We start from the raw sequence: 22,251 nt of genomic DNA on the forward strand, positions 1-22,251 counted from the left end.
CAGAATTATAAGTGTGAGTCAACATTTACAAATCTTTAATTACCTCTTCTTTCACCTTTTCAGTTATTTATTATTTCTTTCTTTTTGGCATTTGTTATTAGGCACTAACTATTATGCTGTTTTTTTGTTTCCCTTGAAACTACCATGACCTACAACTTTGACCACAGGTAAACTACAGGCTGTTTTTCTTTTTTGCAGCTCTTTTTCTAGGGCTTAAACTCAGGTCACAGTGACTGAGGTTCTATTTTTTTTTAATTGAGTGGTGGTTCTTAGGTCTTGAAATTAAGTCATGATGACTTTCCTTGAGGTTTATTTATTTTTACCTTAATAGTAGCTGGTTTCACTACTTGGGCCACAGCTCAACTTTTGCATTTTTTTGTGGTTGATAGGGGATTAGAATATCAACAGAAAGTCAAGAGCATTACAGAAAGGACTGAAATCTGAGAATCATGTTTCAATGCCAGTCTTGGGCAAGAAAATCAATGAGACAATTATCTCTAATAACCACCGAGAGGTTGGAAGAAGTAGACCTGTAGCCATGAGCAAAACATAGCAACTTCAAGCCCCCATACTGAACACAGTAAAATATGTCTCCTGTACTTTCCTGCCTGGGCTGGCTTTGAACCAAAGTCCTCAGTTTTCAGTAATCTGAGCAGGTAGAATTACAGTTTTGATTTAGAAGGCCTTAATATGCTCCTTTTCCACCTTTTCATTTATTTGATTGTCCCTTCCCCCTTTTTCAAAGTTCATGTCCTTTATTATTAGGGCCTACTCATTTATGCTCAGTATTTAATTAATTAATTTATTGATATTGTCAGTTGTGGGGCTTGAACTCAATGCCTAGGAACTGTCCATCAGGGACACAGCAGGCACACTACTATTTTCAGACATAGCGCCACTTCTACTTAGTTGGAAAAAACAGTCACCAGGGGACCTTTTAGCCGAGGCTGGCTTCCAAATGTGATTCTCAGATCTAAGCTTCCTGAGTAGCAAGGATTACAGGCATGAGCCAGAGGCACCTGGCTTGTTTTTTTTAGATCAAAACTAGCAGGCTCTACATTTAGGCCACACTACTTCACTGTCCATGAGATTTTTGGCCTTTTGTTTTTTGCTCAAAGCTAGCAGGAACAAAAACTCAACTCCTGAGGTCTTTTTTTTGGGGGGGGAGGCTTGAATTCAAGGCCTAGTGACTCTCGCTGAGGGTTGTTTTGTTTTGTGTTGGGTATTTGTTTTTCATTTCAAAGCTAGCAGGCTCTACTACTTGAGCCTCAGCTCAACTTCCGCCTCTATTTTTCTTTTAGTGGTTAATAGTAAATAAGAGTCCCATGGGAACCAAGGCACTACACAGTATCCTAAAATCTAAGGATTACAGATTAAAGCCAGCCTGGGCTAGAAAGTCCATCAGTCTCATCTCCAATTAAGCACATGATACAGGAAGTAGTATATTTAAACTTGAGTAAAAACCCTCAAGTTCAAGCCCATGTCTGGCACACTCAAAAAGAAGTTAGTTGGACTTTCCTGCCCAGGCTGGATTCGAACTGTGATCTTTACATTTCAGCTTGGATTAAAGATATGAGTCTATATTATAAAAAACTAATTGGCTCTTTTCTTCTTCAAATACATTTATTTATTTGTTGGTTCTCTGTCTTGTTTTTAGGGCCTCACCAATCCTGCTGAAGGATAGAATGCTCTAAAACTTTAGTAACAGTTGCAATTTGGTTCATTTTTTAGTTTTGGTGGTTAGTAGGAGGTAAGTATAGACACTCCCACAAGGTCCTGACTTATACTGATTGCGGTTCATTGTCAGGGGACAAGGAAAGTTCATGAGACTCTCATCTCAAATTAACCTCCAAAAGATTGGAAATGGTCAAGCAAAAACTTGTAGATCATATCCCAGAAAGGATCACACACACACTCATACACACACACACACACACACACACACACACACACACACACAATGGGCTTTATGGGCTTTCCTGTCCTGGTTGGCTTGGAATAGTAATGCTCAATTTCAGTGTTTTGAGTAGCTAGAATTTCAAGTGTGAGCCACCAGTTTCTTGTTAATTTTTATCATTTTTAAGACTCTTTGTGCTCTCTTGCATTTTTTAAAAAAATTTATTTTGTGGTTGTCTTAGTGCTAGATCTGTTTTTCACTTACCTTTTTTAAAACTTTTTTTCTAAGCTTTTTTTATGCTCAAGGTTGCTGCTCTACCACTTCAGCCACAGTTCCACTTCTTTTTGCTGATTAGTTGGGAATAGGAGGCTCATTGATTTTCCTGCCCAGGCTGGCTGTGAACCACAGTCCTCAGGTTTGAGGATACTGTGTAGTGCCCTTGGCTTCCTGTGGGAAACTTCTGTCCTATTTACCACCAAAAGATAAAGAGTGTGGGGCAGAAGTTGATCTGTGGTTCAAATAAGAGAGCCTGCTAGCTTTGAATTAAAAAAAAAATACTTGGAAGTCTAATTCTGGTACTAATTGTACACTATCCAAACAAAACAAAACAAAAAAACAAAAACAACTTATGCACAGTGACCAGGTAATAAGGATTCCTAACTGATAACCTGAACTCATTTCCCAAAGCCTTTTTTAGATATATATGGTCATTTGTGTCAGCTGAGGAGAGATTAAAGAACAAGGCTTTAGAGGCCAGTTACTCAGGACTTGGAAATCAGGATCCATTGGCAAAGCTTTTCAGAAAATGACTAAAAACTCACTCTTCACAATTCCAAATGGTTCTTCCCTCTGTGCAAGGGAAAGAGGGATGAGAAGGAAGAAATATGGGAACTAAGAACCCTCAAACAAGGTAAGTTATGTTAACTTTATAAGATAAAGTAAAACATAGGTGTACGGTGTGCAATCCAGAAAAGGACATGTCACCTCTGTGTGGATCCCAGTTAATTTAGTTAATCGATGGTAAGGAGTAAAACCCACTATTGTATTTATAGAAAGGAGCTACATGGCAGGCAAGTCAGTTCACTAACCTCAAGGATTTTGAACATAAAGGAGTGAAAGTGTTTGACTCTGTTTGGGTAACAGGAAGGAACAGAGCTGAGGAGGACTGAGATGTGCAGACATTCCCCAAGAAAGATCTCACTGACATCAAGTCTTCAGATGCATGCTGGTTGCCAGTGGCTTATGCCTGTAATCCTACTCAGAAGGCTTAGATCTGAGGATTGTGGTGTGAAGCCATCTGGGATAAGAAAGTTTGTAAGGCCTTTATGTTTTACAACTCAAGAATATTCATATTTGTTGCTAATTGCAACCCAAGGCAGTGCAATAGGATACCAAGCTGAAGAAAATTAGAAAATACACGGACAGGTGTAGAGAAAAAGAAAAAAAAATCAATGAGGACCTGGGGTCCCAAGGCTTACTGGCACTTGGGCCCCAGGTCATACAAGCAATCATATTTATTTGGATTCACACTGGGAAGGTTACCATGGATACATGCAAAAATGAAGCTTCTATATGGCAATCAGAGCCACCACAGTGAGTGAGAAACACTGGTTCCCTTTTTGTTTTGAGAAAGGAGAATGCAACCTAGAGAAAATCCAGACATTTGGTCTATTTTATCTAGCTTCCTAGGTTAAGTTGTCAATTCTTTTACCTCCCAGGCTTCAAGGCCTTTAAAGCACTATGGAAGGGGGCAATAGCTTAACACTCTCCAGAGCTGTGCTTTTTTTTTTAATTGTGAAAATACCATACAGAGGAGTTACAATTACATTGACAAGATAGTGAGTACATTTCTTATCAAGCATTCTTGCCTCCTCCTTTGTTTCCCCTTACCATCCCTTCCCCTCTCAACCTCCCTTTCTTCCCCCCACCCCCTACCGAAGTTGTAAAGTTCATTTTTCAACATAACATCTTATACATTTCATTGTTTTAATGGGGTCACCTGTAACCTTATTTATATATTTATTTCTTTTTTTTTTTTTTTGTGAAAATACCATACAGAGGAGTTACAATTGCATGGGCAAGATAATGAGTACATTTCTTATCAAGCATTGCTGCCTCCTCCTTGGTTTTCCCTTCCTATCCCTTCCCATCTCCCATCCCTCCCCATGTCGCGCCCCCCACCCCTCCCTCCAGCTCTGCCTACCCCCCCCAAAAGTTGTAAATTTCGCTTTTCGACATAACGTGTTGTACATCTCATTCTTGCAATGGGTCCACCAGTATCCCTATTTAAACAATTTGTTTTTTTTTCCTTCCTTTCCACAAATTATACCAACATCAACTACAGTGAAAGCAGGGCTAATTCCATGGGGAGGTACATACAAAGCAACAAAGAAATCATTTTATAAATATGTTGGAAACAATATCAAGAAAGAAAAAAAAAACATTTGAATCCTTATCTTGGGGTTCATTTCACCTAACATCAACTTGTCTGACAGTTTCTGTTTGTCTCAGACATATACTAGTTATTTCAAATAAGGGAAACCATGGGACTTATATTTCTTTGGGCCTGGCTTACTTCACAGAGCTGTGTTTTAACCTTTGCATAGTCAGCTCTCAGCTTTCTGAGTACTATTCAGGTGATGTTCCAACCTCTCAAACCTTTTCCAGGTTCAACAGCTCAGCTTGAGTCTCCTACACCTATTAATATTAATAGTATGGATTACAAACAGTAAAAAGAGAAAAATAACATTATACATTTAAACAGAAATAACTGACTTCATTCATTTATACAGGACAAAAAATTTAGCACTGCTGTTTAAGTCACTAATAACACTTTTTTAAGATATACTTTCATGGCTTTCATAAAACTTCCTATATAGTCCTTAGAGTGTCTTTTTACCTCCCATTTTTATTTATTGCATTTGTATAGTAGTATATCATCCTTAAAATCATATCACCTCATAATTAAAGTTTATCTTGTAAGTAAATACTTGTGAGACTTCAATAAAATATCAAAAAAGCTGAAAGTGGAGCTGTGGCTTAAGAGCTATAGTACAAGCCTTGAGCAAAAGAGGCTCAGGGGCACTGTCCAGACTCAAAGTGGAATCTCTAGTGTCCACACATACACCCCCCCACCCCAGGCCCCACACACAATCAGATGATAATGTCTATGAAGTTCTTCCTTAGGATGATCTTGGTGATGCATTTGTGGTAGTAGACAGCAGAGTCGCTGTAGTATAACACGTGTCTAAGACCTGGCATTAGCAAAGGCTATCATGTAACATATCCAACATAATGTCCAGCTCTCTTGATGGTAGATCTGCACATCTTGGGACTTGATGGGACCCATGTACTCTTCAACTAGCTTTCCCATCCTCTGTGCCACCTGCTGCAATGATTCATTATCCACACCAAATATGCTTTCATAACCTTTCCCTAATTATCTGAATACTAGATGCCAGAGATGTCACGGAGACACTCTGTGGCTATTCCCCTCCCTGACAGTCCATTTTACCTCCTATGCTCTCCTCACAGATGTGGGCAATGGTCTCTGAGAGACTTCATGCCTGATCTTGGAGAGATTTAGTTTTATTGTATCCATAAGCTGTGGGAAATCATGCAGTGAAGGGTCCAGGTTAGGAACATAGCTCCTCCTTCTGGAGGTTTTCCTGTATGTTCTCTTGGCCATTGAACAGAAGTGGGGACTCTGAAAGGGAACTTATATGGTGTTCTCTGTCTGTCTTGGTCCATATAACATAGAACCACTTTCCCATCCCTTTAATGATTTAGACATGCTCCATGTGATTTGTGCTGCACTGCTCTCAATGTAGTAACAACGTAGAGGACACAACTGGATGTTGTGTGGATAGCTGTCAGTACTTGGGCATGAGTCCCCTTCCAGGCAGGGCCCATAACTCCATGCTGGGAAAGTGAGAGGAAGATTAGCTGGCTTATATCTGTGTAATCTGAATGACCCCAGGAGGCATTGAGGCCTCCTCTTCATGCCCATGGCCCCTCAGCATATTGATAAAGAATGACACACCATGCCCAATCATCACCAAAATGCTCACCTGGTCCTGGGCATTATCACCACCGTCTCACCCACTTCTAGCAAATTCTCTTTTTCAAGGCCTTGCCAATCCTCCTCCTTGCATTCTCAGTTAAAATACTGCTGTCCATGAATAAAGAGCAGAAGACAAGGAAGCAGGTACCCTAGGGAAAGTAAATACTGGACCTCTTCCATGGTGAGAAGATAATGCAACCTGCAACTATAGAATAGCGAAGGAGTTAAGATGGTTGTACACACAGTTTGTGCAGAAAAAATGCCAGACCTAGTATGCCCTGTTCAGAGTTTCAGTCCATAATCGTCTCTAACAAGGACATCTCAGGTACAGATAAACCAAGTTCATAGTGTCTTTCCTTCTTTTATTCTGTGCCTTTCTGGGGCTTGCACTCAGGAAATGGATACTATCCCTGTAGTTTATGTTTTTCCCCTCAAGGCTACTGCTTTACCACTGGAGCCACAACTCTACTTCTAGGTTTTTTTGTACATAATTGGAGATAAAAGTCGTACAGGCTTTCCTACCCAAGTTGGCTTCAATCATTGATCCTCAGCCTCATGAATAGCTAGGATTACAGGCTTGGCCACTGAGCCTGGCAGCAATACTCTTCCTTTTTTATTTCCTTTTCTTTATTTTTTTTGTAAGTTATGGGCCTGAATTCTGGGCTTGGGCACTGTCCCTCATCTCTTCAGATCAAGGCTAGTGCTCTACCACTTGAGCCACAGTGTGCCTTCCAGCTTTCTTTCTGCTTATATGGTACTGAAGAATTGAATTCAGGGCCTCATGAATGCAAGGAAAGCACTCTACCATTGAGCCACCTTCACAGACTCATCTTTCCTTTTCTTAAAAAAAATATTATTAGGAATATGATGTTCAGAGGGGTAACAGTTAAGTCAGTTAAATTAAACAGTTGTCAGGTAATGAATACATTTTTGGGGGACAATTACACCCCTTCCCTTGCTCTCAGTTTATCCCTTCCACTGTGGCTTTTTTGTGGTTAACTGGAGGTAAGAGTCTTCCAGACTTTGCTGCCCAGGGTGACTTTGAACCACAATCCTCAGACATCAGTCTGCTGATGAGCTAGGATTAGAGGCTTGAACTTTAAAGTCAGGATGACTGTTCTGAAGATTGTTCTATATTGCCTATGGGCTGTGGGCCTGAATGGACTTAGGCAGTGAATGCCAGGCAGGTCTGTCATCCGGAAGCATGTGTCCTACTTAAGCCTGACTGGCTCTCAGAACAGATAGGTGATGCTTTCAGAGCAAGAACCAGTGTGTACTAGCTCAACAGAAGTCCTCACTACATTTATCTCATTCAACAACTACTGGGTTGCTTATATTATCAACACTTTCTTTCTTAAGAACATTTGTATTGTAAGATTGAAGTAACTACAGATTTGTAATGGCCTAGGAATATATGTGTGTTATCAGATTTAATATCCAAACTACATAACTGCTCCGAATCGTTTTATTTATCTTAAAGTAGTTCTTGAATAATACTCTTTATTAGTAATGATATTATTAATATAAGTATTAAAGTTCTCCAAACAAGTTTCTCTTATTAGATGAATTCTTACAGTGACATTGATATTACTTTCTTTTTTTGGGGGGGGGTCCAGTCGTGGGGCCTGAACTCTGGGACTGGGCGCTGTCCCTCAGCTCTTCAGCTCAAGGCTAGTGCTCTACCACTTGAGCCATAGCGCCACTTCCAGCTTTTTTCTTATGTGGTGCTGAGGAATCGAACCCAGGGCCGCGAGCATGCAAGGCAAGTGCTCTACCACTGAGCCACCTTCCCAGCCCCCAAGATTCTTTTTTTTTTTTTTTGGTTGGCCGTGGGGCTTGAACTCTGGGCCTGGGCGCTGTCCCTCAGCTCTTCAGCTCAAGGCGAGCGCTCTACCATTTGAGCTACAGCGCCACTTCTTACAGTGACATTGAAAGCATCTTCTGGAGCAGCAATGGAAAAGATACTTGGTGAATACTAAGAATGAGGGATGAGAAGTGTGAAAAACAGAACTAAGAGACTTACAAGTGTGACTGGGAAACATCTTCCACAGAGCAGAATCCCAGACTTTTGAAGGTGAGTCGGTCTGAGAATAGGTCTTCAACCAGTTCACGTGACCACATGGGTGAGTCTCAATGTTGCCACATAGATATTATTTTGATTCCTATATGAAACACTCATGTCTGATGGGCTTTCACAACACCAGATTTATGAAAGTTTGCTGTCTTCTTTCCTTCAATATTACTTCACACTTCACTATTGAGTGCATTTTTTTCTTTTAAAACATGAAAACTCAACACCATCTTTTGGACTGAGGTGTTTCCTGTCTCCCTAAAAATAGCTCTGTTATTTAAGAGGCTTCCTGACAGGTTCCAGTGCCTCACTTCTTTAATACTAGCTACTCATGAGGCTGGGATTTGAAGATCATAGTTGAAGCCTGCCATGGTAGGAGAGTCCATCAGAATCTCATCTCCAATCAATTACCAAAAAAGCCAGAAGTGGAGGTGTGGATGAAGTGGTAGAGCAGCAAAAAAGGCATAAGGGCAGGTTGCACTCAGCCTCAGCCTGAGCCTCAGCCCAGCCTTCAGGCACACACACACACACACACACACACACACACACACACACACGTGTCTTGTCCATGGGGTCCCATGAAATCGTTGGAGACCTGTCTTCAAATGGACTCACCCTTATATTCATGCCATTAATGTGGAAATTGGCTCTCAGTCACCTATAGATCTATTGGTTCAGGTTGTGTATTTTGCATCCCACTTCCTCTGCTTGTTTTCTGAGGTGAGTTTTGTAGCTCAAAACAGTTGTCCATACACTTCAAGATGCTGCTTATGGTCTCAGGGCCTGCATTCACACTCCAAATGGAAAAATAAAATATAACCTGAGACCGTCTGCTTACCTTGAGGACCATCTATTCAGGCAAGGGCAGCTCCCTATGAATGGCATACTGGAAGCCAGGCTCAGGGTGTTCAAACAGACAGAAGCGAGGTGTGGAGGGCTTGAGTTGTTCTGAGGAAAAGCAGAGAATGGAGGAAGACAGAGAAACTGGGAAAAGACAATCTACCTTCCCATGTTTCCTTGCAGTTCCTGATCGATAGTACAACCTTTGCTAATTGTTCTGCTGTGTGTGTGTGTGTGTGTGTGTGTGTGTGTGTGTGTGTGTGTCCGTGAATGTTTGCATGTACACAGTAGTTCTGGGCCTTGAATTCAAGGGCTGGGCACTGGGATGTCAGGATGAATGTGAGCAAGTATATCATATGTGTGTGTGGAAGTAACTCCATCAAACCTCTCAGTGTGTGCAACTAGTATATACTAATGAAAGTGAAAAAATGATTAAGCAATGCTCAAACTCCTTCCTAAGCTATTTAGAGATAACTTTAAAAAGTATGAGAAAGCATTGTTGGTAGGGGATATGAAAACAGCTGTAGTTAAAACTATGGGATTATTCAAGGCAGGTCCTAGTGGCTCATACTTGTACTCCTAGATGCTCAGGAAGCTGAGAACTAAGGATCATTATTTGAAACCTGCCTAAGCTGGAAAGTTATGACACTCTATATAAGATATACTACTCAGAAAAAGCTCAAAGTGGTGCTCTGGGACTCAAGCAGTAGAGTGCCCTAAATTCAAACCACAGGACTGGCAGAAAAAAAAGAAATAGTCCAAACTTAAGATGTCTAGGGAGTTTTAGAATAACTGTCCTATAAAAACAAATTACTATATCTTGGGGTTCATTTGTTGTTTTTGTTTTAGATTTATTATGTAAGTGTTTGGTTTCCTTTGTATATTCTTCCCCCTGTGGTATATCCCCTGTTGTCACTGTACTTGACTTTGATACCCTGCATCTTGTAGATACATTTTTCTAATTTGGGGAGGGGAAGGGAAATAACAAAATGCTAAAACAAGGACACAGGATGACCCGTTGCAACAATGACACCCATAAGACAGTATGTTGGAAATGAACTTTACAACTTCGGGTGGGGAGGGGAGGAGTGTGGGAGGTGGGGGAGGTAAGGGATAGTGGAAGAAAAACAAGGGAAGGGGTAACAATGCTTGACCAGAAATGTACTCATTGCCTTATTTATGTAACTCTAACCCCTCTATAGACTCTTTACAATAAAATAAAATTTAAAAAATGAAAAATAACTAGTTATGGCTAAAGTAGGAAAGGAAAAAAAACCTTTCACCCACTGGCCTGTGGCAACAGTAATTAGAAATACACAGTCAGTACAAATAAATTGCAACCCCCCTACAGATTCATGCCTATGGCTACTTCACCTTCTTTGTCCCCAGGGGAAAGTCAGGAGAAATCAGTACAAGCTTCCCATCCTGTGACAGTCTACTCAATACCTGTACCAAGATTGTCATCTGTAGAATATCAGATGGAAAAAGTCAACATTCCTTCCAAAAGGGTCTCAAATGAGCCTTATAAACCATAGCCTCCTACTGTCCTGATTTAAATCTTATTTCCCTTCCCAAGCTACAAATACATATAAACTTGTGAAGGCCTCTAGAGAGATGGAAAAAGACTTATAAAATATATACTATATTTCACACCTGTAGAAAACTAAAACTAGATCCTTATATAGCACCCTGCAACAGAATCAACTCCAAATGGATCAAAGACCTTGGAGTCAAAGGAGATAGCCTGAAACCATTACAAGAAGGAAGAGGAAAACCTCTAGGTCTCCTTGGCACATGCCGAAAATTTCTTAATAAAGGCCAAGAAACACATAAAATCATAGAAAAGTTGGACAAATGGGATTGCATGAAACTGCAGAGCTTCTGCATGGCAAAGGACATAGCTAGCAAGATCAATAGAAAGCCCAAGTACTGGGAGAAGATCTTCACTAGCCATACAATGGACAAGGGTCTCATATCTAAAATATATTTAGAACTCAAAAAATTAAATTCCCCAAAAACAAATCCTCAAAGAAACAACTGCCCCATGAATAAGTGGGCTAAAGACTTAAAGAGAAAGGTCTCTGAAGAGGAAATAGGAATGGCCAATAGACACATGAAGAATAAAAATGAAAATCAAGACAATGTTGAGATTCCACCTCACCCCAGTTAGAATGGCTATAATCAAGAACTCTAATAATAACAGATGATGGAGGGGATGTGGTCAAAAAGGAACCTTACTGCATTGTTGGTGGGAGTGTAAACTTGTTCATCCCCTTTGGAAAGCAGTATGGATATTCTTCAATAGACTCCACATAGAGCTTCCCTATGACCCAGAAATCCCACTTTTGAGCATTTACCCAAATGATCACAAACAAGGCTATATTAAAACTACCAGCACAATTGTTTATTGCAGCATTATTTACCATAGCTAGGATATGGAACCAACCCAGGTGTCCCTCAGTAGATAAATGGATCAAGAAAATGTGACATATATATGTATATATACATATACATGTATATATATATATATATATATATATTTATATACACACACACACACACACACACACACACACACGTACACAATGGAATTCTATGCCTCCATTAGAATTACATCACCCCACTTGTTAGGAAATAGAAAGACTTGGAAAAAATTATATTAAGTGAAGTAGGCCAGGCCCCCCCAAAACGTAGGTCTTATAGTTTCCCTTTTTTTTCAATAACTAGTATATGTCTAGGACAAGAAGAAAAAATCAAAAGCTATGTACATATGACCATATAGGATGATGTTAAGTGAAATAAACCTCAAGATAGTAACTCAAGTGCTTTTTTCTTCCTTGCTATTGTTTTTAACATATTTATAATGTACTATGTGATTTTTTTTGTTTCTCTGGTATGTTCTTCCTCCAGGGTATTACTCTGTATTCACTGTATTTGTTTCTGGTGACCTGCGTCTTATATGTACATAACAAGATGCTTAAATAAGGATACAGTTTAACCCATTGTAACAATGAGATGTACAAAACACTATGTTGAAAACAAACTTTACAACTTTTGTGGTGGATGGGAGGTGTTGGGAAGGTGGGAAGGGAAGGGATGTTTGGGGAAAAAGAAAGGAGGAGGTAACAATGCTCACTAGGAAATGTGCCCACTACTTTACTCATGTAACTGTAAACCTTCTGTACAATATTTTTACACTAAAAATATTTTAAAAACAGCTTAAAGAATATATACTATGTTTCAATAAATTGAATGAGGATTCATAAAAGGCATGTTTTGAATTTTATTTTTAAAATAAAATGAGGGCTGGGAAGGTTGCTTAGGGGTAGAGTGATTGTCTTGCATGCATAAGGCCCTGAGTTCCATTACTCATCACCACATAAGTCGGAAAAAGCCAGAAGTGGTGCTGTGGCTCAAATGGTAAAGCACTATCCTTCATCTAAAGACCTGAGGGACAGTGACCAGGCCCAGATTTCAGAGTTCAGGCCCAATGACTGACAAAATGAAAGAGAGAAAGAAAGAAAGGAAGGAAGGAAGGAAGGAAGGAAGGAAGGAAGGAAGGAAGGAAGGAAGGAAGGAAGAAAGGAAGGGAGGAAGGAAGGGAGGGAGGGAGGAAGAAAGTTGAAATAGTGTCCAGAGCCAAAGTTCAAGCCCTGAAAAAGTACCCCCTCACCAAACACAAAATCATACACAGGGCTGAGATTCAGCTTAGCAACTTACCACGCATGAGTTTTGATCCCTAAAACAAGGAAAGGGAGGGATTGGGTGAGGGAAGAGAGAGGGAGGGAGAAAAGGATAGGGAGAAATAACAGCATATAGAAAAGAGGGTAGCTCTGCATAATAAATGATATTCACTAGGGTACATGGTCAGGCAAACATTTTCTGTAAAGGAACAGAGTAAGTACATCCAGGCTTTGGGAGTCACATGATATGTCCTAAGTATTCCATTCTTCTGTGGCAGTGTGACAGGGGACACAGATAAAATGAATGCATTATAACTTTACTAACATTCACTGAAACTTGAATTCTATTTTTATTTGAAATATGGCTAGTGTAACTGTGTGTCTGAATTTTTAATTTTATGTAATTTTGCTTACTGTAAGTATTGTCACTTACAACTTTGTGGCTGGCTACTCCACTGAGTAGAACAAGTCTGGCCACTGATGAAGTCTTAGAGCACCTCCAAAGTAATCCAGGAATACAAGCCACGGAAGTCACTCAGCTTTTTGGTAGTCACAGTAAGAAACAGTAAAATAAGAAAATAAATAAAACCTTCAATTAAAAACACCAAAGGAGCTTTAATAAAAATTCAGCAAAATTTATCTAGTATTTAAAGCTTAATCCTCAGATTTCAGCATTCTGAGTAGCTAGGATTACAAATGTGAACTACTCTCATGTGTTTGTTAGTTTTTTAAATACCAAGTCAGCCTTGTTACTTACCTGGCACTTGTTACTTACCTGGCAGGGGAGATACTATGATCATGAAGATGGTTTTCCAGGGCCAGGCTTATCTATTGCACTTCAGATGTGCTGACCCCTGAGATTTCCCCAAATGTGGGAAATTCGACTGTATAATTTGTGGTAGTGGGGGACTGTGTTAGTTCTCTCCACTGGATAGATAGATAGATAGATAGATAGATAGATAGATAGATAGATAGATAGATAGATAGATAGATAGATAGATAGATAGATAGATAGATAGATAGCATTGTATTTTATATTGGCCTCATCTGCTTTCCTGCACTCAGCAGTCACTTGGTCCTAAGGACTACTATAAACGATGAGGTACCTCTAGGACTACTTTGTAGTTGCTAGGAACTACAAGGAGTAGAGAAATCAGCTTGAACTCACCATGAGAAAATAAATGAGGAATTTGGGTGCAGGTGGCTTACACATGTAATCGTGAGATCTGAGGATTGCAGTTCAAAGCCAGCCCATATAGGAAAGCTCATGAGATTCTTATCCTCAATTAACCACCAGAAAACCAGAAGTGGGCTCTGGCTCAAGTTGTAGAGCACTTCACTTGAGCTGAAGAGCTCAGGGACAGTACCCAGAGTTCAAGTCCCATGACTTACAAATAAAAAGAAAGAAAACAAATGAGTGACCAGAGCCAATGGCTCATACCTGTAATTCTAGCTAGTTAGAAGGCTGAGATCTGAGGATCAAGGTTCAACACCAGCCTAGGAAGGAAAATCTATGAGATTCTTATTTCCAATTAAGCACTGAAAACCATAAGTGACAATGTAACTCAAAGTGTTAGAGCACTATCCTTGAGCACAAAAGATCAGGGACAGGATCCAGGACCTGAGTTCAAGCCCAACAACCAACCAAAAAAAAAAAAAAAAAGGAATGAGAAGCCACCTTAATGAAATAGCTAGGCAAGTACAATATACAGAATAACTCCTCCCTTCCTTCTTTTCTTCCTTCTATTCCTTCACATCCTTTCCCCCTTTCTATCCTAGAACTTAAACTCAGGGCCTCATGCATTTTAGGTAGGTACTTTACCAGATGAGCCATACACCTGCTTTTTTTGGCTTTAGTTATTTTTCTTTCTTTCTTTCTTTCTTTTTTTGGGGGGGGTCCAGTCGTGGGGCCTGAACTCTAGGCCTGGGCACTGTCCCTCAACTCTTCACTTGAGCCACAGCGCCACTTCTGGCTTTTTTCTTTTTGCTTATGTGGTGCTGAGGAATCGAACCCAGGGCCTCAGGCATGCAAGGCAAGCGCTCTACCACTGACCACCTTCCCAGTCCTCATTTTTCTTTTGTTGGTTATGTAACTTGAACTCTGTGCCTGGGTGTTGTCCCTGAGTTCTTCAGCCCAAGGTGAAGGCTCTACTCTTTGAGCCACAGTACCACTTCTGGTTTTCTAGTGGTTTATTGGCGATATGAGTCTCACTGGGCTGCCTGGCCTGGCTTTGATCTGTGATCTTCAGATTTCAGCCTCCTGTGTAGCTAAGATTACAGGCATGAGCCACCTGCGCCTGGCTTGGCTTTAGCTATTTTTGTGGTAGGGTTTTATGTCTATGACCAGGCCAGCATAGACCATAATCCTTCTTTTTACCCTTTCTGAGTAGATGAAATAAGAAGCACAATGCATTGGGTTCAATATTGATTGAGATCCAATATTTTGAATGTTTTTCCTGGGCTAACATCAAATCATAATCCTCTCTGTATCTGTCAAGACCCAGCAGCTAGCATTACAAGTGTGAGCTCCCATCCCTGGCTCAAATTTCTGATGACTAAAACATCTGAACAGAGTTTTAATAATTTTAAATGATGAATTTGGGGGCAATGGGTGCTCTTACTTGCCTAGTTGCAAATTGCACCAAAAATTCCAAATATTAACTTTTGATTTCCTAGAGTATATTAAATAAGCAGATAAACTTTAAAAAGCAATTAACTAAAGAAAAAAGCTAAACAGAATACATCCTTACCATTGTAACTTTGGACTAACACCTTGTCAATCATTGCTTCCATCATAGGTTTTTGTCTGGGCAGTATATTCCATACACGGATGATGCCACCCCCAAGGTTGTGGGATAAACAGCCTATATCCACAGGAGTGAAAGCCAGGCTCTAGGCAAACACACCAAAGGAAGGCAGGGTCCAGCAGCATTGTACGTGGCAATGTCCCAACATATGACCCGAAGTTTTAGGGCAGCTTAAATAAAGCTTTTTCCTTAGGAATAATACTGTATTAAGGCATACCTCTTCTTCTGGGTTTATCACTGCTTAATTGGAGACAAGTCTCATGGACTTTCTGCTTGGGCTGGCCTGAAATCATGTTCCTCAGATCTCAGCCTCATAAGCAGCAAGGATTATAGGCATGAGCTACCAATGTCTAAATTGATTATTCCTTTAATAAAAATCAAAATGGCTACTGTATGGTTTAACAGAGAGCTTGAATCCTTTTCTGAGCCTTATAAATTTTCTGACTAGAAGCAGAATGACAAACTGACATGTGGGAAACAATGTACCATATTAAACCATTTTTCAGTAGAGTATCTGGCTCATCAGTTTGGCTCTTGTCCTCCTATTCTAATGGTGACTTTTCTGCCCGGGCTGGATTCAAAACACAATCCTTACATCTCAGCCTCTTGAGTAAGATTATAGGCATGAGCCACCTGTCCCTGGCACCATCCACATTTCTGTACAAGTGAATAAAACTCAGTGGTGTAGTGTCTACCTCTTTAACCCAAAGCAGGTAAGAAACCAAAATTGAATTTGAAATTCAGTTGAATATGAGTCTATATTCTTAACAACAGGGTTGTAAATTATTTGGTCTTTGCACAAGTCTCTTAGTAGATAAAGCACACATGTCATGATTTTTCTATTTCAAATGGTCCATGAGAGATAGCTCGGCATGGTATGGTAAGCCTGTAATTCCATCACTTGGGAAGCTGAAGCAGAAGCAAAATAAGTTCAAGGCCATCTTGGCTATGTAGTGAGATGCCATTTCAGAAGGGCAGGAAGTAAATGGCTCCTGATTATATAAGCCTTGGCAATTACTTTCCCATCTTCTGTGTCTACAAAGAGAAGCCTAAGACTCCAAGGCCAAACAGAAAACATGACCCAAAGACTAACACAAAACAACTGGATACCAGCTGTGTCGACTCATTCTTGGGCCAATAGAGTGTCAACCAAAGGCACTCTTGAACAGTTGAGTCTATGTCCCCTCCTCTTCTCTTCAGAAAGGGTCATTTCAAAATCATCATTCCTAGAAATTAAAAGACATCAGTGATATTAGGATTTCCATTCAAGCATATTTATAAGTCAGTGAACACTTAAGACATTGGCAACTATACAATTAAGTGACTAGCAAGTGGAACATGGTACATGAAGACACTAATAGTTCATAGTATATGGTCTGTGAATTAGAACTTATTAAATTTGCTACCATAGCTGCAGCAGGTGGAGTAACAGTTGGAGGAGGCAGCAGCAACCTTGGCTCCAGCCCCTTGACCTCCGGAGTGGATCATGCCTCTGGTGTGGCATGCGACCATCACCTCACTTCTGCTTCCTGGCTAGATGAATAGGGGCCGCATGCCTGTGTCACCTCACTCCTGCTTCTGGTCTGGGTGGGTAGGAGCCGTGTGCCTGCACCACCTCACTCCCACTTCCAGTCTGGGTAAGTGTGGGCTGCATGCCTGTTTCACCTCACTCCTGCTTCCACTCTAGGTGAGTGGGGGCCACGTGCCTGTGTCGCCTCACTCCTGCTTCTGGTCTGCATGAGTGGGGGAGTAAGGGCCATGCTGCCTGTGTCACCTCACGACAGCCTCCGGTCTGGGTGGGTAGGGGCCATGTCCTTGCATCACCTCACTACTGCTTCCTGGCTGGATAAGTCTGGGCTTGGTGCCCTTGTCACCTTACTCTGTCTTCCGGTCTTAGTGAGTGGGGGCTGCTTACCTGTGTCACCTCACTCCTGATTCCAGTCTGGGTGAATAGGGGAGTAGGGGCCATGTGCCTGCACCACCTCAATCTTGCTTCCGGTCTGGGTTGGTCTGACTGGCTGTGAGCTAATTACTATGTCCAGATGCTGTTTACCAGCCCACGCCAGACGTTAGACTTTTCCAGTTCTCATAACAAAGCATGACATTAATGGATTAGGATGGCACCTTGCTAGGTTTGAGAACCATGTTATTAAATTGTGTGTGTTTGCATGTGCACTGGTCTTGGGCCTTGAACTCAGGGCCTGAGGTCTATCCCTGAGGTATTTGATCAAGGTAGAGCTCTACTTCTTGAGCCACAACTCAACATATGGCATTTTTTTGTGGTTAATTGGGACTAAAAGTCTCCCAGATTTTCCTGTCTGGGCTGGCCTTGAACCACTATCCTCATATCTCGGACTTTTCAGTAGCTAGGATTTACAGGTGTGAGCTACTGGTGCCTCTGTATTTGCTTGATTACCATCCAGAGAGAACTGTGCTTGGTAAGTGTTCTGGAGGAAAAAGAATTGAACTCTTCCAATGAGCAATGGTGAAAATACTCAGGTTCTAGCCCGGCATTGGTGGATCAGGCCTCTAATTCTACCAATTCAGGAATGTGAAATCTGAGAATTGCAATTAGAAATTAGTGTGTGGAGGTCAGAGTTCTTGAGACTCTTTATCTCCAACAAACTATCACAAACCTGGAAGTGGCACTGTATCTAAGTGGTAGAGCACCAACCTTGAGGGAAAATGCACACAGACAGCACTCAGGCCATGAGTTCAAGTCCAAAGACCACAAAAAAAAAACAAGAAAAAATTGGGTTCTTCAGTAGAAGTTTATCATTATAAATATCTCTTTCCCATTACATTTAGATCTGTCATAGATGTATGAATCTTAGGGGAATAAGAAACTTGGCTAAAAAATATAGGAAGCATTGTGTGTGTGTGTGTGTGTGTGTGTGTGTGTGTGTGTGTGTGTGTGTGTGTGTGTTTGCCAGTCCTGAGGCTTGAACCTAGGACATTAATCTCTTGATTGGCTTCCTTCCATCAAGGCTGGTACTCTGCGACTTGGTACACAGTCCTACTCCCAGATTTTTAATTGTTAATTGGAGATAATAGTTTTACACACTTTTCTGCCTGTGGTGGCCAATTCTGGAATGTGATTATTTTGAATCATGCTGTAAAAAATGAGTGTGCAAATAGCTGTACTATAAGGCTGACTTACATTTCTTCAGGTGTATATGTAGGATTTCTTGTGTGGAACTTCCACACTGATTTCTGTTGGGGCTGTAATGATTCACTTAATTGCCATCATTGTGTAGGGTATCTTTCCCCACCTCATTGCAAGTATTTCTGTTTTCTTTTTTAATAGGCATTCTGATTAGGCAGACATGAACTTCAACATAGATTTGATTTGCATTTCCTTGATTACTAACGGTGTTGAATATTTTCATGTATTCCTTAGATACCTACATCAGTTTTGGGGAACTATCTAGTCAATTCCCTTGCCTATTTATTGATTAGATTATTTGTTCTTAGGGTGTTTCATTTTTTGTCTATATATTCTAGATATTAGGATTTCTTCTGTTACTCAAAAGGCAGGAGTTTAGGCTTATTTTACTTAATCTTAACAAAAGATGCCTGTGAGCTTCAAATTATTTAAATGATGATTGATTTAAAAATGAGAAGGATGTGGCTCACAGAATAGAGTGTCTGTCAACATGTACAAGTTCTGAACTCAGAGTACAGTGTCTACAAAAAAGAGATTCTATTATTTTAGAACAATAAAAGCTAATAAGCTACATTTTCTCAAAATATGTAATTCTAAATATTTCACTATTCTTCGTGGTAAAACTATTGCAAATTTTAGCACAAAATAATAATTTTAGGTTCTATTTTTTCCTTGGTAATCATTCAAGCCAGCAAAACTGAAGAAAATACAAGTTTGGCTAGGTGCTGATGGCTCATGTCTGTATTCCTATCTACTCAGGAGGCTGGGACATGAAGATTGCAGTTCAAAGCCAGCCTGTGCAGGAAACTCCATGAAGCTTATCTACAAATAACCACCAGAAAACTAGAAGTTGTGCTGTGGCTCGAGTGCTAGAGTGCTTTCCTTGAGCTGAATAGCTAAGGGACTGCCCCTCGGCCCAGCGTTCAAGCCCCACGACTGACAAAAAACAACAAAAAAACAACTTTGTATAAAGAGTAGAATCTCCAAGTTTTTATTCAAGTTTTTTAGTTCTTGTGGCAAATGTTTTCATTGGATAGAAAGTGGACAGATTTTATGTCATTGTGATAAACTTGCTACTATGTGGTTGCTTTTCTCCCATTTATAATTTCATCCATCTAACATTGTTGAAGATGAAAAATCCATCAAGGACAAGACATACTATTTGGAAAAACTGGTAAGTTGAAATGACTATTACTTTCTAGTTTGGCAAAGAAGCTGTGATTTTCCTTCCCTCCCCAGGATTTGAACAATGAAAAAAAAAATTGTCTTGGTTTTTCCAAAAAGTGAGGAATACAGCTCATATTCAAATAATTAGAAGATAATGAAATGAATGTTTAGGATACATAATATGCTTAATTTTGAACCTTCCTCTCAAGAAACTTCCAAGAAACTTAGCACACATTGGTTAGATATTGATATCAAAGAGCCCACTGCAGGTGCTTCATACCTATAATTGGCTACTCAGAAGGATGAGATCTGGGATTGAGATTGGTGCCAGCATGGATGAAGTCCCCTGCTGTTAGATCATATGTCTCTTCCTCCCATCCTCAATGTGAAGTTGTCTCCCCAGATTACCATCTTTCTGATTCATTGATATTATCATTGGGATTTTTGGTTTTCTCCTTCAGCATGAAATTTGCATGGAGAAGGCCATTCATAGCTGTATTCACATGTTTCTCCAGTTGCCTAAGGCAGTGCCTGGTCCTTAGTGCTTAGTAGCTTTGTGTAGAGATGAGCCTTAGTGCTTAGTACCCTTGTATAGAGGTGAGCCTGCTCTGCTCATGTAATATCAGAATTCAGTCAGGAAAACTCATCAAGCTGTGGTCTTGTAGTTAATAGTCATTTATTCTAATTATTCTTTTCCTCCTTGTGTATCTAAGTCCACATAAAGGTGAGATCAGTGGCTGACACCTATCCGTTGTGATGGAAAAAGAGGTTGTGACATCATAGAAGTTATTGTGAAGCTGCAGAATGACCCCACCACGAAAGCACCCAAAATGGCAGGCTCCCACATTCACGAATACATTAAACAAACCGTCATTCACTCTCTGCTAGGTTTAGACTCAGCATTTCCCTTTCCTACTTAAATTAAAGAAAAATTCAAGACATGCCTTTTTTGATTTGTCATTGAATTATTGATATGTCCCTCCAAACAAAGGAAATAAGAATGCCATTTAATGGAATGTAAATGTAAGGCATGGAAAAAAACAACATAAAAGTTCCTAGGGAAAACATCAAAAGTGGCAGCTGCTACAAAAGTTGGTTCTTAAAACCAACTGGTGTCTCACACCAGTAATCCTGGTATAATATAAGTTAATGAAAGTTTTCTTTTTGTGCCAGTCCAAGGGTTTGAACTTGAGACCTGGGCTCTGAGTTTTTTGCTCAAGTCTAGCAATTTACTACTTCAGTCATATCTTCACTTCTAGTACATTTGGTAGTGTAGTGGAGATAAGAATTTCCAAGATTTTTCTGCCTGTGCTGGCTTCAAACTGTGATCCTCGATGTCAGCCTCCTGAGTAAGATAACAGGCATGAGCCACCAGCTAAAAGTTACTTTTGTGAGATATAAAAATTTACTTATGTAAGATATAAAAAGCAACATAAACAAATGAAACATTAGAACAAAACTGGAACAAGTTATATAGAAGACATAAAAAGACAAACCCCAAAGCCCCAAGTTAAAGCCTAAGGACCACCACAAAAGAAATAAAGAAGTGTAGAAAAAGTAATAGCCAGTGACAGAGTTTTAAATTAATCAATCACAGGTGGCTTACACATGTTATATTAACTACATAGGGGACTAAAATCAGAAAATACCATTTAAAAGGCAAGCCCAAGCAGGGAAATCCTTTGGCCATTTTTCTGTGTGTGCCAGTCATGAGAGTTGAATTTGTTCTACTTTATTCAAGGCTGGAGTTCTATCAATCTCAGCTTTTTGGTGGGATCACTACCAGCTAACTGGAGATAAAGAGAATCATGGAATTTCCTTTGCAGGCTGGCTTCAAAACTGTGATCCTCAGATTTCAGCTTCCTGAGGTATTCTGTGCATTGCATAAGACTCTTATCTCTAATGAACCACGAAAAAAATAAAGAAAAGAAAAAAAAAAAAACAGCTGGAGGTTGAGCTGTGTCTCCAATGGCAGAAATGAGACTGATTTCTGGGACAGCACCCACATCTTGAGATAAGCTTCAGGACCAGTACAAACAAGAATAAAATAAATAAATGAAAAGAAAGGTAGAAGAAGAAAAGGGAGAGCAAATTTCAGAGGATAAAATAAAAACTGAGGTAGCTTACACTTGTTATTAAAGTTACTCAAGGGTCACACATCTGAGACTCAGTGTTCAAGGCCAGCCAAGGCAGGTGAGTCCATGGACTTATCTCTAATTAGCCAACTACAGTTTTTAAAAAAAATCCACAAATTGTGCTGTGGCTCACGTATTAGCATGCTAGTATTAAAAATGTACTGTGACGGGGCTGGGAAGTTGCCTCAGTAGTAGAGTGCTGCCTTGCATGCATGAGGCCCTGGGTTCAATTCCTCAGCAAAAAATAAGAAAAAAAGCCAGAAGTGGCACTGTGGAACAAGTGGTAGGGCTCTAGCCTCAAGCTGAAGAATTGAGAGACAGTGCCCAAGCCCAGAGTTCAGGCCCCATGACCGGCAAAAATAAAAAGTACTGGGACAATACCCAGGCTCTGATTTATAGCCCAAAGCCCAGCATACATATAG

General features: G+C 40.2%; 1 non-coding gene across 1 annotated transcript; it reads left to right on the forward strand.

Moving 5' to 3' along the window:
• Positions 1–13,321: 13,321 nt before the first annotated feature.
• On the forward strand, positions 13,322–13,484 carry LOC122101444. The gene has a single exon (XR_006146381.1). It is a non-coding gene; the product is annotated as a U1 spliceosomal RNA (small nuclear RNA).
• The last annotated feature ends 8,767 nt before the right edge of the window (positions 13,485–22,251 follow it).

Source organism: Dipodomys spectabilis, unplaced genomic scaffold (genome assembly GCF_019054845.1).
Source record: "Dipodomys spectabilis isolate Male_0828 unplaced genomic scaffold, ASM1905484v1 ptg000667l, whole genome shotgun sequence".
Classification (NCBI taxonomy): Eukaryota; Metazoa; Chordata; class Mammalia; order Rodentia; family Heteromyidae; genus Dipodomys; species Dipodomys spectabilis.